Source organism: Prionailurus viverrinus, chromosome B2 (genome assembly GCF_022837055.1).
Source record: "Prionailurus viverrinus isolate Anna chromosome B2, UM_Priviv_1.0, whole genome shotgun sequence".
NCBI lineage: Eukaryota > Metazoa > Chordata > Mammalia > Carnivora > Felidae > Prionailurus > Prionailurus viverrinus.
Genome location: NC_062565.1, coordinates 115,484,606 through 115,495,005, shown reverse-complemented (window position 1 = coordinate 115,495,005; position 10,400 = coordinate 115,484,606). Strand labels below are relative to the sequence as shown.

The 10,400-nt window shown below is 39.2% G+C and overlaps 1 pseudogene; it reads right to left on the bottom strand.

The window, feature by feature from the left end:
• Nucleotides 1-4,437: 4,437 nt before the first annotated feature.
• On the bottom strand, nt 4,438-8,082 carry LOC125166500 (proteasome assembly chaperone 2-like; annotated as a pseudogene).
• Between the last annotated feature and the right edge of the window lie 2,318 nt (nt 8,083-10,400).

Here is a 10,400-nt window from a genome sequence, read left to right as displayed (position 1 = left end):
ACATTTTTTACTTCTTTGTCCCCCATATATGGTAACACACACAAACATGCGATCTGATTAAGTGGTCTCATGTTACAAGGTCATGAGGGATGTTGTCACATATGGCATAGCTAGGTTACCTTGAGGGGTTTTTGGTTGTTGTTGTTCTTTTCTTTAGGGCAGGACCCTACCACAAGTGAAGAAGGGAAAAGGAGTTCTCAAGCTCACCCTACCCACATTGTAATGAAGTGCATAGATGCTGATATACAGTTCATGGGCTATCATTTCTATCTTGCATTTGGCCCAGAAAGTATATGAGTAAACGAAACCAATAGCAAATATTTACTTAAAGGAAGAAACAAAAGCAAAAAAACCCCTAACTGTATACATTTAAACTGTGAAGAATACAATATAAACAATAAGATTACATCACTGCCTGCTGTTATTCAGCATTGTTTAGGAAGTTTTAGCCAAAGGAAGGAAGGAAGGAAGGAAGAAAGGAAGAAAGGAAGGAAGAAAGGAAGGAAGGAAGGAAGGAAGGAAGGAAGGAATTCAATAGGGTATAGATATGGAAAAGAAAATGAAATTTATGATTCTTTACAAATGATAAGATCAGTTACCTGGGAAGTCTAAGATTATAAAAGAACCATTAACACAGATGAGGGAGTTTAAAATAGCCCCTCTTTCCTAGAATTAAAATAGAAAATTCACGGCTTTCCCTTATTTGAGGGGAAAAACCCCGCAAACTCAAGGGAAAAAAAAACCAGAAAACTAAACAAAAATGTAGCAGTGGTGAAAGAACAGATAAGTGGAAAAGAAAAAGATCAGAAATTGACCCAAAAATGTGAAACAATTCGGCACAGGATAAAAGTGGTGTTTCAGATCAGTTTGATCTTTCAATAATATGTTGGACTAAATGACTAAAAATCACAGTAGATCACTATGTCAGCAACATTAATCATGTATCAATTCAAAAAAACAAATTTTTGATGATTCAGAGAATTTGAAAAATATATAATCCTAGAAATATTAGAATAAATACTGGTGAACAATTCTAAATATAGAGACCCTTTGAAATTAATGTCACCAAAGATAGAAAACTATTATGATCTGGTCAAGATTTTTTTTTATTAAAAAAAAAAGTGAAACTGGGGCGCCTGGGTGGCTCAGTTGGATGAACATTGGACTCTCGATTTCAGCTCTGGTCATGAACCCAGCATTGTCGGATCGAGCCTGTGTCAGTCTGGGCTCCGTACTGAGCATGGAGCCTGCTTAAGATTCTGTCTCTCCACCTGCCTCTCCTCTGCTGGCACATCCTCTCTCTCTCTCTCTCTCTCTCTCTCTCAAAAAAAAAAAAATAGTGAAACACGGCAGTAAAGTTGGAAAGTGATGTGGAAACCAATTGATATCCAGGATTTATTGACTGTTCTTAGTATGTCGAGGTTCTTTTTATTGCAAGTGAATTAAGAGTTCGGTGTTCTGCAGGTGATTCAAAGAAAGGGAGCAGTTCTAGAAAATGGTGCTGCTATAATCTTCCCAAAACACTTGGTCCAAGGACCATGTATGGAAGCCTAGTAGAATATATTATTTAGGTACACAATGATTTCTGGTCGTTATGAAGATCATGCCAGATCTAGTTTGTCAGCTGTCAGAAGAAACTACCACACAAAAGGTATCTCCAGGAACTTGCGTTGTTCATAAATTTCTAAAAGTATGTTTCTATTTATTTATCTCTTGGATATTAATATGATTATGCATTCCCCAGAGGTCTGGCTTCATAAAGACAAAGGTGCTCCAGAGCTGGTTTAGCAGAGGATCGGAGAACCTTATTAGTTGTCTCTTGTGGCATAGCAGTAAGGCTGAAGAAAACCTGTTAGAAACATAGTTATCCAACTTTCTTCTTCATGGCATGCATAGGAAGAGCCCAAGAGGAGACGAATGGTACATTACTGATAGAGTGTCATATAAAAGTGTATGTATAATGTCTATGCACTAACTGCGTAAGAGAGGGGAGATAGACTCCCATATTGAACAATCTGTTTCTTTATCACACACTAGGAGTCTAGAGGAATGTGTAAAACAATCCTCAGATTCAGGTTTGAAGCATACTTTCAACATCAATATATTTCACAAAGGATAGAGTATCTGAAGTGCTTTTCTACTCTGTACAAACCATGCCCGGTCCCAAAGGGTTTGTGACTTTGGGTCTTAAGGCTACTCAACATGGACGCTATCACTGTAATTATTACAGAATCAGAGAACCTCCTCTCTGGATCCACTGGCCATAATTCCATATGTCCTTGATTCTTCTGCTTCCTCTGCATGCCTCTTCCCCTCAGCCTGCCCTGGTACAGACTGTCTCGTGTTCCATTTTATCCATTTCTAAGGACCTAGAGTTATGAGTGGAGCAGTGGGGGAGCAAGTAGGGACCAAAAAGGACCTCTTTCTAGTAAAATTCCTGAGGGCTGTTAGGCTAGAATTATCTCTGCCTCTATCTCTGATTTAAATTGTACTTCCTAAGGCTAACTTTTTATCCCAGATCAGTCCTACACTTGTTCCTAGAAAAAAGTTAGGTGTAAGAAAAATGGACCACAGCCTGTTGCAAAAGCCCTAATTGCAGGCTCTGGGAATGAGAACCACAATTTAGCTGATGGACTGGTCTCTTTATTGTACACAAGGAAGAATCTTTCACATCTTGGTAGAAGACAGAGTTAGAAAGGATTCCAGGAACTTAATGTGGAAGAAAAGACCCAGGTGAGAATAGGGTGGGATAGAAATGTTTGTGCCTGCAGGAATTATGGCAGATGTTTACAAAAGTATAGTTTCCAAGTTTTCCTGAAGGTGGAAGCCCTGTGGGCTTCCAATAGGAAACATAGTATTGAGGAAAATGTGGGAAATGGATGTGGAAAACAAGGCAGTTATGTGATGTTTCCCATTCAAAGAGCCACAGGGGATCTTTCATTAGTATCGGGACCCTCACCTAAAGGCACCCACCAGGAAAGTCTACTCATTTGGGATGGTCTTACACAGAGGTGACACCAACACCACACTGCATGTAAGATGTGCATTAAGATGCATTAAAATGTAATAGAACACATCCTCTCCCTGCCCCAACTCCCTGCTTCAAATAATCCTACAGACACTCTGGGGAAAGAAGCCTATGTGGTTTCTATCATAAACCCAACTCAGCTAAAGCCCCAGGTCTCATCAGTATCGTCAATAGACCCAATCAATCTTTCCTTTCAAATATTGGTCTTCACGGGGAGGAGTCAGAGGCAATTGTGTTTCTAAATCTTAAGCTCAGGTAAGAGACATGGCAAGGCACAGCTTACCCAGGCAAGGACAATTCCTTTGTAACAGAGTGTGGAGGAAAACCCCAACAGTATGGTAGACATGACCAGACACTCCTGAGCCCTTGAATACACCTGCTTAGCTCCTACACAGCCACAGCTGAACTGACTTGTCTCTAGTGTTCCTAAATAATTTCAGAACTGTTCCTGGTCACTGCCAAGAGCAGGCTAAATCATGTCTTGCCATGAAGTATTCATAAATAATGGTGCTCACTTCATTTTAGTGTGTAAGGATATGGACCATTCCCAGAGGATGATCATGAATCTTACATCTTGCTTGGATACAGAAAAGCTCTCCAGTGTATTTTCCCCAATCAGAAGAATATGACCAAATGCCCCTCTTTTGGGCTTTTGAAGATGTTGAGCCATGACTGAGTGTGTATGTATGAATATTGATTTCTGATAAATCTCAGATGATTTGTTGGCCACCTCCAAATTTCTGTTCAAGGAGGTAACAGTGTAGAAATGAAGATATTACAGGAGTGCTACTTTTTATATCTCAAGGAAATATTTTTAAAATTTTTATTAAGATGGTACATTTTTAGGGGCACCTGGTGGCTCGGTCAGCTGATGTCCAACTCTTGATTTTGGCTCAAGTCATGATCCTGGGGTCAAGGGATGGAGTCCCACATCAGATTCAGCATTGAGCGTGGAGCCTGCGTAAGATTCTTTCTTTCTCTCTCCCTGTCTGTCTCTCTCTCTGTTTCTCTCTCCCTCTACCCTTCTTCTCCACTCACGCTCTCTCTCTCTCTCTCTAAAAAAAAGATGGTACATTTTTAGGCAACCACAAGGATACCAGGTGATTCTGCAATATTACAGATTTATTTAATAAAAGACATTATCATCCACACATTATATCAAGTCAAAAACATATCGGTCATACATGTATATATTTTCTATTTTAAGGCCCCCTCCTTTTCCTTACTTAGGAAATATTTAATTGTACAAAACTTACATTTGTTGTGTATAGGGGCATGGCAAAACAACCTTTTGTTAATCCATTTTCTTTGAGAGTTTCTGTGAAAAGTAAAGATTTACTTCCTAATACGTCCTTAGAAAATATAACTTTCTATATAGTTGTGTAACTATGTGTTGTGTTGTGTTGATATTAAGTGTCTTGGCACATTAGGTATACAACTGAAAACAGATCAGAAAAGCTAGGGTGAAGACCACTTCCAAAGAGAAATCTCCACGAACTTGGCATTTTCCACCACAAGATAGATGCTGTAGGGTCATCACACTGTAAACGTGGTTTGATTATGTGAAGCCATTCACTAAGATACTGAAGAATTAATGCATCTAGGATATTGTCTTCTTCTGAAACAAATTTCAACAGAACCACATCTGGGATTTCTTTAAAACAACCTTCAGTATAGAGTTTTTTGTGATACTTCCTCCAGGAATATAGATACAAAACTCAAAATCATCTATTTCAGGAATGCATGGGCTTTTTTCCATTTCTTACCAGTTAAGGCTCTCTATTTTATTTTGAACAGTTTTTTTGCACCAAAGATGTAAGCAGGTATCAGAAGGGAGTCTTGCCAATGTGAAATGTAGATCATTACAGTGATATGAATGACTGCTTGAAAGAACAATAACTTTGGCACAGTTACTACTTTTCACCCAGGAAAGCAGCTTTTTCACACAATGGCTTTAATTTGTACTTAATAAAAATGGATCTTAACTGAAGAGCCACTAGCTTTTTTGAGGGCAATGAATATACTTCAGCATCTGTACTGAGTTCTATTGAATTTACTTCTGCAATTGCATATGGACAGTTTCCAACCATCTGCCCAAGAGAAGTGGTGTAGAAGTAACCAATCTTACACATATGCAGCGTAGAAATAATCCAATCTATTACAAGCTGGCCAACATTTCCAACAGGCACTGCTGGCATTAGGATGGTGAAACCCCCCAGGGTCAGAGACCGACTCTCTACAGCAAAACACGGTCGCACTGAAGTGAGTGGAAGGGCTGAAGGGGAGAAAGAGGGCAGCTCTGTCCCAAGGTCCCAGAACTTTAATGGAATGGATAAAGAAGCTGTGGTGTGTGTATATATATATATATATATATATATATATATATATATACAATGGAGTATTACTTAGCAATCAAAAAGAATGAAATCTTGCCATTTGCAACTATGTGGATGGAACTGGAGGGTGTTATGCTAAGTGAAATTAGTCAGAGAAAGACAAAAATCATATGACTTCCCTCATATGAGGACTTTAAGAGAAAAAACAGATGAGCATAAGGGAAGGGAAACAAAAATAATATAAAAACAGGGAGGGGGACAAAACAGAAGAGACTCACAAATATGGAGAACAAACTGAGGGTTACTGGAGGGGTTGTGGGACGGGGGATGGGCTAAATGGGTAAGGGGCACTAAGGAATCTACTCCTGAAATCATTGTTGCACTATATGCTAACTAATTTGGATGTAAATTTTAAAAAATAAAAAATAAATAAACAAATAAATAAAAATACTCTAATCAAACATTTTTTATACGAAGCTGTCTGATATCACATTAAAATTGTGCTGCACTGTGTAGAAATGATAAACGCTATTATCCTGCTGTTAGAAATTACACAATTACAAAAGAGAACAGTAGGGCCGCATGGTAGCAAAATGTTTGGTGGGACCAGAGTGGACAGGTGGATTCAGAACCAGGTTGACTGGCCAGCTCTGTGCCCTCTGGCTCCCTCTCTCTTAATCTAGCTGCAAACTGCAGAGCAGTTCTAGTGTGCTGTGGGATTTGTGGGCACATCCTCGGGAAGGGCACCAACCACTTATCTTCTTTTTACTTTATCCTTAGTAGCAACTATTTATTTCCCAGAAAGAAGGCTCACAGACCAACAAAACTATTGCAGACCTTGAAATCTGGCTCATTTTATACTGCATCTGAGAATAGAATGCCTATTTTCTGCAAGAGAATGTGTACCAGTGTTTGTTAAATTTTAAAGTTACTACCAACATCAGCACTGAAAACCTGGTTTTTTGAATGTTAATTGGAATGACCCTTTAAATGTGGGCTATTTTCTTACCGGTCCCATAAAATATGTAAATTTGTAATTATAAATATATTGCCAATTTATGAGGCCTGTTTCAAGATTGCATGAAGCAAAATAAAACATCCTTAGTTATTACATAGGATGAAATATGTGCAATGATAAAATTCTCTTGATTATTACTAGATGGCACAATATAACCTTAATATAATATATTCTCTCTCTTTTTTTCTGTTCACTGTTTTAGGTTCTGTACAAATGGCATCTTAATGATTTCAAGTCAAATCATAATTAATATTTATTTAATCACTTCCATAAACACTGGTCAAATGGTGTCCTATTAGCTGAGTGACCTTAGACAAGTCACTTACCCTCCCTGTCCTCAGTTTTCTCATCTGTGAAATGCAAATAATTAGTGTACCTACCTAGCTCAGAAGGGTTGTTGTGATGTTTAGGTGAGCAAATAGATGTCAGCATTTAGAAAAGTGCTTGACACTTTGTAGGTTAGTTATTATTATTTTCCAGACTACCAGATTAGTCTGGAAAATAATAATTAAATTATTAATAAAATAATAATAAAAGAATAATAAAATTATTTTCCACTCTACCAGATACTTATATATAAAATGTGAGTATATGTGTATATTTTCCACATTTTAACTTTCCCAAGATCAGAACCAAGACTTGAACTACTATCTGCATGACATTAACCTCCAGGTCCACAGCTTCTCAGTGTGCTGTGCTGGTGCTCTTTATGCATTCAGTCTCCATTCACATTTATTAAGTGCCTACCATGTACCAAAATGGTGATAGGTTCAGGGACGTCTTCAGTTCCTATGGAGAGAGGCCGGTTCTGTCTGAGAGGAAAATGGGTGGAAGAGGATAACTCTTAGGCAGGACACTATGAGTAGCTGCACAGTCCTCCAAGAATAGTTGTTTGTTTGTTTGTTTGTTTGTTTGTTTTTAATATGGACACTGCCTTTAATCAAAGAAATGCATGGATCCCTAGTATGGAATCTCAAAAAGCCAAACACATAGGACATCAATTTTAGAGAAAGAGTAAGGCCTTCTCATTTTCCTTGAAATGTCTCCACATACAGGCTGTAGTCACATGGTTCATTTGCCAGCACTTTATCTTCAACATTCTCCTCCTTGATAGAGCTGCCTCCCTTTCCAATTAGGCCACATGGTTTGAATGGGAGTGGTTATGTTATTTCAGATCCGATCCCCAAGCCCCCCCCGCCACTTCTTGTGATATTAACTCATTCAGGATTAGGCTCCAGCCTCAGGCTGGGTCAGTCATAGCATGGTGGCCTCTTTGCCTTGGCTGAATACACCAAGGGTAGGCCCATGACCTAAAGAGTAACTCAGTGTCCTTCCTTGGGCTTTTTTTCAAATTAGAATTAGGAAAAGCCAGCCAGCACCTCCTGGGAGAAGGGGCAGCAATAGCCAGCAGAGCAAGAAGCCAGAGTCTCTAATTGGAAACAAAAAATGAAACTGAAAAACAGAGAAGAAGAAACAAGAGGCTAGGACAGGGAGTCCTGGCAGTGTTCCTGTCCCAAGAATTGATTAACAACATTTCTTTAATCACATTTGACAACAAGGTGTCCCTCCACGAAGCTCGCTTTTTGCCCCGGCTTGTTTGATTTGGAATTTTGTCACTTTAACCAAAGGAATCCTTACTAATCCAGATGGTCACTCCTTCTGTCCTAAGCGTAGCCAAGAAGTTTAAGTTGTTACCCCATAATCTGTTCGGGTTTAATCCTCACAGTATGTGGGTGTAATAGCAAAAGACAACCCAGAAGATAAAACAAGGACTTAATATGGTCAAAGCTTATGGTTCGTTAGGACGAGTTTGATCATTGAAGGGATACACGACCCCCGGAAATGCCAAGCACTTTACAAATGGGTGTGTCATTTCAGTCCTAAGCCTGCAAGGCTAAGCACTCCGAACATTCTGCCACCTGTAATTTCATTAGTTTTAGACATTAGGTGAGTGGTATGACTTCACTTTATTAATTTATAAAGGTTCTGATTCAATCCCTGAACACCAATCAATTAAACATAACATTTCCCAGATATGTACACTCAGAAATTCAAGACTAAAGGGATTTCAGGACCCTTGGTTCTAGTGCGAAATCCTAGAGCAATAACCCAATTCAGAAGATCTCTTCCTGTGGTTCTCCCTCTCTCCCTCCTTCTTTTGTCTCAATGGACATAATGTAGGATCTTGAGATTTCACTATACCAATGTGTTGCCTATCAAAGCAGAATCCTAAAATGGGGACATGACTGGGGCATAGGGCCAGACAGAAACTGGGGACTCATTTATTAGTTTTATGCCTCCTTTAGAAACAGAAGAAACATACCCTAAGTATGTTCCAAAGCTAATTTGGAACAGTATGGAATCATTCCTTTACTAATCAGTATGCAGATCAAATTACAGCTAGTTGATATGTGTAGGAACAATATAGAACATAAAAAATAAAAACATGGTTTGGAAAGGACAGTTTTTTATTACTGAAAAATTTTCTATTCATTCACCTATTGTGGGGGTTATTGCAGGTCTGCAGGTTTCCCCTGGTGTCCCCAATCCAAGAATATCACAACCCTGCTTACCCTGGAGACATGACCCCCCCACACCCCCCCCCCCACCAAACAGCAGTGCCACTTAATGCAAAAAAGCTTGACTTCCCAACTTCTCCCTCTGTGGGAATGGCCCCAATGCTTTCTACTTCTCAAAAGATCACAGTATTAAGAGTGTCTATGAAATGCTACGTTCCTCCACCCATGTTAATTCAGCCAATTTACTTTTTGTCACATTTAGTTTTACTACTTTTTCTTTATTTTCATAACTATTTTCCTAAACTACGTCCCAGTGATCAGATTGGATAGCAGCAGTTCCTGGCTTATTCTGATTTTGTCTTCCTGAAATTTATTATGCTCTTTGACTGTCAGGTAATTTCTACCCTTTCCTTCAAGTATCCATAGTATATGCCTGTGGCTTTCATATTAAAACAAAACTCTGTTTTGGCACTTGAAACCTCCACCAATTCCTTCTTATTCTTTAAACCATTTTTTTTTTCATTTATTCATCCAAATCAGACTATATTTGAGTGCTTACTAAAACTGCTCTCCTGGGTCCCAGGGATGCAGCAGTATAGAAAATAAAGCTCTACTATCATGGAGCTCCCACACCAGCATAGGAAGGCAGACAAGAAACAAAGAAACTTATACAACATTTGATGGGTGGAGATGAGTGATAGGAAGAAAAAAATTAAGCAGGATTAAAAAAAAAATAGAGATTGTTGAGTGGGCACAAATTTATACAAAGAAGTCTGAGACTATTCTGACATTGGAAAAAGACCAGCAGGAAGTGCAGAGGTGAAGCAGGCAGTGATTTGGGGGAAGAACATTCTTTACAGAAGGGAAACAATGCTCCAAAAATCATGTCATGGGTGTGCTTGTAGCGTCTGAGGAAGAGCAAGGAGGCAGGTATGAAAGGGGAGAGTGGAAGGAGAGCTGAGCAGAGGGAATGAGGAATCCAGATCCTGCTGGCTGGGCTGTGTGAGCCACATGTGGGTTTTGCTCTGGGAGAGGCAGCAAGCAATTTTAAGCTTGAGCAGAGGAGAAACATGATCTGACTTATAATGGAAAAGATCCCTCCAGTCATGATGTGGATATTACTTACATCAGAAAGAGAGCAAAGGTAATAAGCGTTTCTATTTGCCGCAGTCAGAGGGTGGATTTAGTGTGTGGATGAGGCCCTGGGAAACCTGCACATGCAAGCTTCCGTATAGCCCTGGAAGCCACCGGAAGTCACCGCCTCCCGACCAGAGTAGTGTGTCTCCTAGAAGAGAGCAACAGGGACAAACTTGACCCTTAAGCAATCATTATCAAGTGAGGATCAAAGGAGGGGAAACTTAATGTGTAATTGTTATAAAATTGTAGTCAGTGAAAACACACACAAAAATGACAAACCGGGTACATACTCTGCCAGTTCCGTTTAATGAGTTTTAAAATTTTTAGCTGACTGTCGGTATTTAATTTTAAAATGTTCTGGA